Here is an 11208-nt window from a genome sequence, read left to right on the forward strand (position 1 = left end):
TTAAGTAAATTGGAGTTGGTCACCCGACTCCTTTAGTCAATCCTCTTTGAAACCCCAGCCTTATTCTGTTCATATTTGCTCTTTTTATCGACTACATAGTTCCTGGATAGATGTTTTCTACTTAGGAATCTGTTCTGCTGCTGCCACATATGCTTTATGCGATATGAGGGTTGCTTTCTCAGGAGGTGTTGATCTAGTTATTTATTCCAATTACTTTATCTGTGTTGAGCCAGCTGAGTAGTGCCCTTTAGATTAAATCATTCTGTAAGATTTGTGATTCAGTAGTTCAGTAATGAGGTCTAATTTTGTAGTATTCATGATCTTGAAATCACTGATCTGTCTCTGTAAGAGACTTTCCTACATCCCTTTACATTCCTGTGGCACTCTGGGCTTACTCTGCTAAAAGGTTTCAAAAAATAGAGCAGGTCCACAGTTACCTCAAAGGCCACCTCTCCACCTGCTCCACCCCTCCAGGAATGAAATATTGACCCCATTGAAGTCAATGGGAGTTTTCCCACTGATTTCAACACAGCCAGGATTTCACCCCAGATGTGTTTATTTAGTAAGCTAATTTAAAGGGAAGAGATATTGTTTTCAGGACCATTATTGGCTAATAGAGAACAGACCTGCTTGTGCGTTTCAGCCAATGAGAAAAGTATAGTTGTTTATTTTTGTAACTGAATAAGCTAGGTTCTTATTGACAGATAATATATTATATATCTATTAAAATGTTAGTGAATGAGACATAGCCACAAATTCTATTTGGCTTAACTTAGGAAAACATCCCTCCGGAGCTGTAGGCCTCAACACCCAAGATTTCTTGCAAATATTGTCCCTGGTAAGTAATAAGTTTACTGTAAGTTCACACTTTTCATTAGGATATTTGCTGAGGCACAAGTACAATACAAATTACCAGCCAGAATCTGTCAAAACTACATTTACAACAGGTTAAAGAACATGGCTACTAGCCAGTTTCATTTTTAATAGTGCTTCCCAAACTGGGTGATGTTTAAATAACTTTGCATCCAAAGGGAAGCCTAAAAATACAGTGATTCCTGCATGTTTTAGAGTGGTTGTTTAATAAGAAAACACTATTTGGAAGTGACAGTGAAGAAGCTTGGGAAGGTGAAGCTGCTGGTTATTGAGGATAAAGCTACATAATCCTCCCTTACCATATTCCTGTTGGAGGAAAAACCTTCATGCTCTCCATCAGAAAGCACTGCCTTTCCCCCCTGCTCTGAGACCTGAGGAAAACAACAAGTGCACATGCTGCATTGTGTAAACGCAGCACATATGCATTTAAACCATAGTGTTCTCTCTCTCTCTCTGCATTTTGCAGCTAGAGTACAAGATGGAGCCGATGGCAAAGGCTTGGTGTCAAGTGATTTTCCATTAACTGTTTGAGCACTGCATGCTTTTGGCAGGAGAGGATGAAAGTGATGATAGCTCTGTGTGTGTGTGTGTAGATACCAGTGTATATATATATCAAAGAAGAACTAGATAAATTCATGGAGGGTAAGTCCATCAGTGGCTATTAGCCAGGATGGGCAGGGACGGTGCCCCTGCCCTCTGTTTGCCAGAAGCTGGAAATTGGCGACGGGATGGATCACTTGATGATTACCTACTCTGTTCATCCCTCTGGGGCACCTGGCATTGGCCGCTGTCTGATCAGGGTGAGTGCAAATCACTTAAAATAAATAGGAAAAGAATATTAAGGTTCTCTTACGGATTCAGATATTTAGATTGTGCACTCCTAGAGGCAGGGACTATATCTTCCCCTGTGTTTGGCTAACACGTAACACATTGTAGGCAGTATCACAGTATAAATAATAGTACTTCAGAGAACAAGGGCGTCAGTGCTGGATCAGGTTTCAGAGTAGCAGCCGTGTTAGTCTGTGTCCGCAAAAAGAAAAGGAGGACTTGTGGCTCCTTACAGACTAACAAATTTATTTGAGCATGAAGTGAGCTGTAGCTCAGGAAAGCTTATGCTCAAATAAATTGGTTAGTCTCTAAGGTGCCACAATCCTCCTTTTCGTAGTGCTGGATCAGATGCTTCTGTTGGTTGTTCCCCTTCCCCCAGCCTCTGTCTTTAGATTAGCAGGTCTTTGAGGAAGGGCCATCTTTTCTTGAATGTCTAGAAAGCAGCCGGTTCATCGTGGGCCCTACCATATACAAATAATATTAGTCCTGCATGGGAGGACATAGGATTCAATTCTAAACTGAGTTCCCCTCCAATGGACCCCTGCATCTGTAAAGAGCTGCAATGGGCCTCTGTGCCAGTGCAGTGGTCTGTCTGTGTAGAGTTCATTGCAGGATTGGGGCCATAGTGATCAAAAACTCTGTGAGGCCTTACAGTTTGCCTGGCTCTGAATGAGGCCAAATTAGCCTTGTTTCACTTTATTTATGTCCAAAGTGATGGTGGCTTGACCTTTTAAGCAGGCCAGTTGGGAATGGAGCTTTCTTGTTATGTCTCCCTCATTATTTTCGGTCTCTGCCTTTTTAATAAGAAAATGGCTCTTTTCCCTTGCAATAAAACGTCTTTAACATCCTAAATTTTTTTTTAAATTGGATTTTTCACCATACTCCTTTTGTTGGGAATGCAGATATTGATAACATGTGACTGCAGTTATTCATAAAGAGAGAATGTTTATAACAGAGTAAGTCCTAGTCTTGTCAGCAACTCACCTTATGACCGATGGGATAAACAATGCCTGAATAATGTTGTATTATTTAATAATATTTAGACTTGAAGCTTTTCTGGGCAGAGACTGGATGACATGTTGGCCCCTTTGAAGTCAATGGGATTCTTTCCATTGCTATCAAAGGGGCCAGGATTTCACTGCTTCTATTCACACATGTCTAAAATTCCTACCACATTGTTGGTGCTATATTTACAATAATAATGAAAAACGCTTTGAGATCTTTTACCATTAGAGGCCTGATTCAAAACCCAGCTAAATCAGAGTGTGTCTGTCTATTAACTAATAAGGGCTTCTATGGTCCTCACCCAGCAAAGCATTTAAGCATGTGCTTAACATTAAGTATGTGAGTAATTCCATTGAAGGCAATGGGATTTGTCCTTAAAGTTAAGTGAGTGCTTTTCTGGATCACAGCCTTTTCCAATTCTAATACAACTTTTCTGAGAAGGGGTAACCAGAACTGCATTCCGTAGTCAAGGTGTGGGCGTACAATAGATTTATATAGTAGCATTATGATATTTGGTCTTATTTATCCCTTTCCTAATGGTTCCTAACATTCTGTTGCTTTTTTGACGGCCGCTGCACATTGAGCAAATGTTTTCAGAGAACTATCCACAGTCACTCCAAGAGCTCTTTCTAGAGTGGTAACAGCTAATTTAGAACCCATCATTTTATATGTATAGATGTGCATTACTTTACGCTTATCTATACTGTATTTCATCTGCCATTTTGTTGCTCAAACAAAATGGCTGATGAAATATAGTGTAGATAAGCATAAAGTAATGCACATCTATACATATAAAATGATGGGTTCTAAACTCTTTATAACTCTTTGCAGTCTGCTTTGGACTTAATTATCTTGAGTAATGTTGTATCTTCTGCAAACTTTGCTACATCACTTTTTACCCCCTTTTCCAGATCATTTATGAATATATTGAACAGCACAGGTTCCAATACAGATCCTTAGGGGACCTCGCTATTTACCTCTTTCCATTGTGAAAACTGATAATTTATTCCTAACCTTTGTTTCCCATCACTGCTTGCTTTGCTTAATGGTCTTTGGTGAGGGATCTTGTCAAAGGCTTTCTGAAAGTTTAAGTACATTATATCCACTGGATCACCCTTATTCACGTGCTTGTTGACATCTTCAAAGAGTTCTGATAGATGAGGCATGATATCCCTTTATAAAAAGCCGTGTTGACTCTTCCCCAGCACATTGCTTTCATCTATGTATCTGATAATTCTGTTCTTTACTATAGTTTCAGCAAATTAACCTGGTACTGAAGTTAGGCTTACTAGTATGTAATAGCCAGGATCGTCTCTGGAGCCTTTTTAAAAAATTGGTGTTACATTAGCCATCCCTCCAGTCATCTGGTACAGAGGCTGATTTAAGCAATAGGTTACATTCCACAGGGTGAAATGCTGGTGGACTGAAGTCAACGACAAAACTCCTACTGACCCTTGAGTGGGTCCTAGATTTCATCCCTTCTGTCTGCCTGTTCTAGAATTTTATACTGCTGCCAATCAGCATAGCTCTGAACACCTTGTATCTAAAACTGAACGCAATAGTGAAATCTGTGGAGGGCTTTGCAAAGTCTGCGAGCCCGTGCAATGTGCAACAGAAGCCAAAGGAACAGGAAAGGTGAGGTAGCTGCATTTAAACTTCCTGCAATAAGTCAAGCTTTTATGGTTTCTAATGGTGCGCTAGCTGAAAGTTCCTACAAGTTGATTCAGAACTTAAGCTAAGGGATCAGAGCAGAGAATCATCTCCTGGTATTCTGTAATGCATCACTGTGTAAGTACTGAAGACAAAATGAAAACATCACAAAATGCTTTAAAATATTATAAGTAAAAGGAAGTTTTAGGAATCTTGGGACTGAGGTGAGATTGATCTCCACATCCCAGGACTGCATTTGCTGAGGGACCGGAGCACCTCTGAAGACCTACAATCTTTCTCTCCCTTTGAAGTCAATGACAGTTCAGACCTCTCAGCACTGGAAGCATCAAACCACAAGTGTATTAAAGTTTGATGGACTGGAGCTCAAGTTTAAACTATCTAAAAAAAAAAAAATCTCTTTTTTTGATTTATGGCAGTGTCACTTTGTGCTGCAAAAGTGGCAGCGGTAGAATAGACAATGGCTCACCGCCTCTGCTGTAACCCAAATGACAGCTAAATTTGTTCCTTAGGTTTGCTTTTAGGCTATTAATCCTGTTAGAATCACTTTAAAGTAGGGAATGCTTACCAAACCCCAGGTAAATACTTGTTTCAATCGGGGAGTACCTGAAATGCATCTCTCTGAATCCTGATTGCTGCATTGGTGACTATCTGGTTCACAGAGCTTCTTGTGAGCTTTGCATTAGGAAGTGCAATGTGGCAACTAGCATTAAAAAAAAAAAATCCTTGCAGAATCTGATTTTAGACAATTATTTCTTTGGCAATCTGTGTGCCTCTTGCATTTTTAAATGTCAGACATAATAATGATCTTATATTTATAGAGCACCCTTTGTCCAAAAGGATCCTAAAGCACATTACAAGTTCTGCTGATTTAGACCAGCTATCTGCAGTCAAATTCATTTATTTGGATGAGACTGGGGATGTGAAAGTCATTTAGATACTCTGGGGTTTGGGGTAAATTGAGGCCTTTTCTTTTTTGAATGTATTGGTACAAGCTAAGGTAAGTGATCTCTCAACTAAACACAGTTTGACAGTACGTACAGGAAATGCTTGATGCCCCACAAAAGCACAACTAATTAACAATGAACAACAACAATACATAAGACTTAGGTACAGCGGTAAAGAATCCTGCAACAAGTTGAAATTACAGGGAGAATTTAAGTGGTTGGAATGTAATTACCCATTTACAATTTGGCCAGAACCCTGGGGTTAACACCCCTATTCTTTCAAAAAGTACCCTGGGATTTTTGATAATGTTTTCTTCCACAGCAGGATATATTTGGCTGGAAATGGACAAAAAAGAATTTGCTCTCAGCTGCAGCTTTACATGGGAAATCTTGATCAAGAGCAAATATTACATCTCCTTTGTTTTTTTAAACAAGATGTATTCCAGTTGTGAAAATTTTCTCATGCTTGTTTTCTATGAAAAAGAAAAAAAATGCTTAAAAGAAACTGGCAAAGGAAAATGATTCTCCAATATTGTTTAAACAAATTTGGTTTTTTGAGCTAAATACATAAAAGAATAATTAAGAAAACGTGCTTAAGGTTTTGCTTATTGTTACAGATACTACAGTTATCCAGTACACTGGAAAAACCCCAGAACCTCATCTAGTTTTCAGGTAAAAAATGCATGTTTTTAAGTGTTTTAACAAACTGTCCCGCAGACTGGAGTGGGCCTGAATGACTATCCACTAAATAGCCTTCGGTGGAATATTTTCTTTCAAATTTTTAATTCAATTTTTAAACACAACAAAAATCTTTAAATAATCTGGTTGTGAAACAGATCAACAAAAGCTAGGAAATTCTGAGTTAAACCTGACACCTCTGCACCATTATCCATGGTGTAAACTAACTAAGGAGAGATTATTCACTTTCACTTTGTGGGTCACAGTCTGAACATCTATGGTATTTAATTTTGAAAACAAAATCACTGCTTGCCCCCTGGCTCCCCACTCTTTAAAGCCAAGCTCCTTCTATGAGTCTCATTTGTATTTAGGATTCATTGGCCTTTGCTTCCCAGATTGCCCTATGCGTCATAACGTAGAACCTGGAATTGGAGCAGGGGACTGGAAACCAGAGGGACTTTCCCGTTAACCACTTCCAAAGGGGAAAAAATACCTTTCCTAAACTTATGTCTAAAAATAATCTCATTTTAAACTGTGAACTAGATATAAAATTTACTGCAGGCTTCCTGAAGAAGCGAGGCGAAGTTGGGGAGCTGGCCAGCACCAGCCCAGTGTGTGTGTGAAATACGAATTTGAACTGTCATTTTTTTCAACATACACGTAAGCTGCCTAGATGCCTTTGTTGCCTGAATTTGGCACAGCCATGCCTCTCCCTTCAGAACTTCGGATTCCATTTTTAGCTGAACAATGCTGCTTTTTCCCCTCTCTTTGCCTGGATGTTTCTCTCCCTTTCTCAATAATATTTCTTTTTGAATCCAATGAAAAAATAGAACGGTTGTCACTGCATTGATCCTACCAGAGAAGTTAGGTCAACTACTTCAAATTTTAAAAAAATAAATCATAAACCCATGGGCTGCTGGGTGCCAAACAGCTTTTAACAGAGAAAACAGCTCTCGGCTTTACGTTGTGCATGGGGAGTGCTCTCTCTTGCTGCTTGGCGTATTTAACAGCCAGGATAAATGTCACAGCTGGAATGTGTGTGTCAGCCATTAATTATTAATATAACCAGTTTTGTATTTCCCCTGAGCTGCCTACTGTAGCAAAGTTAAACCTTCCGAGCATCCCTGTTGACAATGAGATGCTGATAAACAGTAAATCACCTTGCACAGAGAAGGCAGCTTCTTTCTCAATCTAGGGTCTTAGATGGCAACCAAAATCATGATCTCAGGGATGGTCTTTCTTTCCCACACCCCCCATTTCCACCCTTGCACCTCCCCATCCACCCAACTGTCTTTCTACTCCTAGCTGAGGGTCACGCTCTTAACAACGACATACAGTAGTCTTAATCAGAGAGCCTGGATCATCCTGGTGCAGAGCTCTATGGTTTTGTCTCCCCTGCCCATCCCCCTGACAGTTCTGAAATTGCCTGCTCTCCGTCTGGTCGTGAGTGTCTGACTTGCCTAACTGCTGTTATTTAACAGCAATTTTATTTTTCAATAGTGTCACTTTAAATATGCAAATATCTCTATTCCAGCCACCCTAATCCTTCTGCTCTGATTAGCTCTGAGTATTTAAGTTTCTCCCTCTCTTTTGGCAGTGACTGAGTCAAGTGAGTGTGTACAACACTTTACAAATATGAGCCGTCTTGGTGCTACAGATATGCACCTGACTAGCAAAGTTTGTTCTGGAATCTCAATTTTCCCAGGATTTGGCGGCATTTGGATCTGAGCCCCTTTGAATCTTTCCTGCATTAATCAGTGTATATTGCAGCACTAGCCTTTAAGGCCAGAGAAGATAATCTGAGAGGCCAGTTACCCTGTTCCATGTCCAGGGAAGCAAATGTAGCAGTAATTGGGACAGAGGAAGATGGTTCCAGTGAGCAGTTAGTGTCTGGGTCCTTTAAGGATCTGATAGAAGGAGTCAGTAGAGTGGTTGGGACAAGGGTCCCCTCTCTCCCAGCCAGCACAGACAGGTGTTAGTGGTTATTAGACCCAGCTGGGAAGTTCAAGAGACTGATTAATTGACCAGGTGCAGGTGGGTGACTCAAAAGGAGGCTCCAAGCTCAGTCACGGGAGCTGCCAGGAGGCTGTTGAGGGAAATGCTCAGTCTGGACACATGCCCAAGAAGGAGGGCTGTGTAACCCCAGCATCCAAGGGGAGAGATTGCAGCCCTGGGGATGGCTAGGCCCCAAGAAGGAGGACTGTAAAACCATGAATCTAACAGGGGAGCTCTTGTGGGAGAGCAGAATAAATTAGACCCCGAGAGGGAGGGAATAGTGTTTCAACAGCTCTGGGTATAAAGTGAGAGTTTTGCTTTGTTTTTTTAACTTCAGAGGGGAATTGAGGAAGGGTGCTTGCAGGACCATGCCGGGCCACAAGGGAGCACCCTGGGACAGCACCTGTCTATGCAATGTATAGTGATCATGTCCTCAAACACAGGAATAAGTACCAGGTAAGACTCAGAGGCGACTTGATTTAGAGTGTATAAGTATCTTTTTGGGGAGATAATACTGGTGCTGAAGGGCTCTTTCATCTAGCAGAGAAAGGCAGAACAAGAGTTAATGGCAGGAAACTAAAATCAGACCAGTTCAAATGAGAAACTGAGTGTTAACCACTTAACAAAACTACCAAGGGCAGTGGTGGGAGGTGGTTCTCCATCTCCTGATGTTTCAAACCAAGACTGGGTGCCTTTCTGGAGATCTGCTGTCGCCAAACACAAATTGTGCTTTAGTCAAACACAAGTTATTGGGCTTGATACAGGGACAAGGGTGTGAAAAGTAATGGCCTGTGATATACATGTGGCCAGGGTAGATGATCTAATGGTCTTTTCTGGCTTTAAACTCTGTGAGTCTATGAATTTACAGCCCGAGGGATGCTCAGCTCCACTTGTGTGATTAGGCCTTGATATGTGTGCAGCCCAGACAGTTCAGCTTGCTTAGGTTTTGCAGGACTCGTTCCCCTAATTTAGGAGATGGGACTGGAACCTCATGTCTTGGGATATGCAGCTCTAGGTTAAGCAAACATGAGATAGCGTCCTGTAGGAAACTGTAGCATGGTACTGGCCCTTTAAGGTTAGAGGAGGTAGTTACTCTGTTCCATCTGTCCAGGGCAAGCAGAGGAAGGCCTTGACTCAGTCATTGGAGAAAGGAAGTTGGTTTCTGGGAACAGTCTGCATCTGGGAGAACACAGGTGTAGGAAAACCCAGACCACTGTGCCTTTAAGGGCCAGGGCCCAGGAGCCTTGGAGAATAGGCAGAGCAAGGCTCCCCTCTCTCCCAGCTGGCCCAGAGAGGGGCTTGGGGTAATTAGACCCACCTGGGAAGGGTCAAGTGGTCAGGTGACTGGGGGCTGGGTTACTCAAAAGAAGGCTGCAAGCCCAACCAGAGAGAATGAGCTATTAAAGCCAGGGTGGGGGAGGAAATCAACCAGGATACAGCTCCAGGCCAGAGACCTGTGTGACCCTGTAAACTGGAAGGGTGAGTTATATGCCAGGGAGGCCAGATCTTAAAGCCGCAGTCCCTAGAAGAAGGGCTGTGCAAATCTCTAAGCTTAAGGGGGGAAGAGTAAGCTGGGGAGCATAGGTGCCGACTTACTCAGATCCCGGGGGGGGGCAGGGCGGGGCGGCTGTGTGTTCAACCCCCCGCTCTGCCCCAGATCCCACCACTTCCTCCAAGCCCCCACTGCCACTCCCACCCTGCTTCTTCCTGCCCCCACTCTGCCCCAGGCCCTGCCCCCACTCATATTCTGCCTTTTCCTGCCCCCGCTCCTCCCCCACCCCAGTACCTCCTGCATGCCGCTGAACAGCTGATCCATAGCAGGCAGGAGGCGCTGGGAGCGGGAGGTGCTGATCTGTGGGCTGGCCCATGGGTGCTGAGCATCCGCTATTTTTTTCCATGGGTGCTCCAGCCCCAGAGCACCCGTGGAGTCGGCGCCTATGCTGGGGAGGCTAGTACTTAAAGGGCAGAGTCCCTAAGAGGAAGGCTGTGAAACCCTGAACTTTGGGGGTGGGAATGGGGGCTCTTTTGGGAGCTGGATGGTGTTTAATAAATTAGATCCCCGGAGAGGAGGACTAATCACTTAAAAGACCCTTTGCTGTGAGTAAATTATTTCTGGGACCTTGGAGGGAAACTGAGGCAAGATCCCTCCAGGGCCACTCCAGGCCCCAAGCAGGCTCCCTGGGATAGCACTTGTCTGCAGGGACAATCCTGCATTGGCTGGGAGATGGCCCAGATGATCTAAGAGGCCTCTTTTTACACAAGCCTTGATAATTCCAAAAGGGGAAGGTACAAATTGTAGCTGGGAGGATGCACTCTGCAGCCTCTGCTGTATGACTGCCCTAAGAACCTAGACACCCTTGCTGGATGTTATTCCGCATGGAACCCACTGAGCTTGTATTCTCCAAATGGCCTGCAGATTGCCCTCAACATCCAGGCTAGGAGCAACCTGTCGGGCTAGGAGGAGCACTGTGATGGGGGATGCAAGCACCACACTGGATTTGTGAGCTGCTGTGGGCTCCATCAGCTCCACCCTGCTGCACCTGCCCTAGGTGTCAGGCTTGTAGAGGGTGGTTAAAAGGGGGGAGCCCTGCTCACTTGGGAGCTGACTGGGAGGGATGGCAGACTTCCAGCTCTCGCTCTGAGAGAGAGGCCTAGCTGGGGCCAGGAACTGAATGAGAGATGCTGCCTGCTCGACCTCTCTGGGGGAAGGTGGGCCTGGGGAGCGCTGCTGCAGGCAGTGCCCTGCGTGAAGGGGGCAACAGCCAAACAAACACCTTTTCCCTTATGCACCCGACCGCAAGACACAGCAAGGGTTGGCCATGAGCCCAGGCCCGATTCTGTCACAAGCGCTCGGTGCCTTTTGCCCCCCTGCCAGGCAAGGAGAGGCACTTGGCATGCAGATAAAACCAGACTTTTCTTCATAGGCCCCCCGGATTTGTGGCTTGGCAGCTCTCACTTCCCGAGGACGTCACGGCTTGTCTCGAGACCCTGTGAGGGGTATGGATCCATCCTGGAGGGCTCAGGTCAGTCATCTCTCTAGCACATCAGGTGGCTTTTCAGACTGGTTTATGGAGGCCCCTGCAGGCAGGTGTGGGGGGGAGCACGCCCTGCTGCGCTGCTCGTTCTTTAGGCCCATTTACTGGGACTCTCCCCAGCTGCTCAGGAAGATCTCAGAAAACATCCTTCCTAGGAGCTAGCATGTAGCGAACCACCC

The sequence above is a fragment of the Natator depressus genome, chromosome 12, assembly GCF_965152275.1.
Source record: "Natator depressus isolate rNatDep1 chromosome 12, rNatDep2.hap1, whole genome shotgun sequence".
In the NCBI taxonomy this organism is placed as follows: Eukaryota; Metazoa; Chordata; order Testudines; family Cheloniidae; genus Natator; species Natator depressus.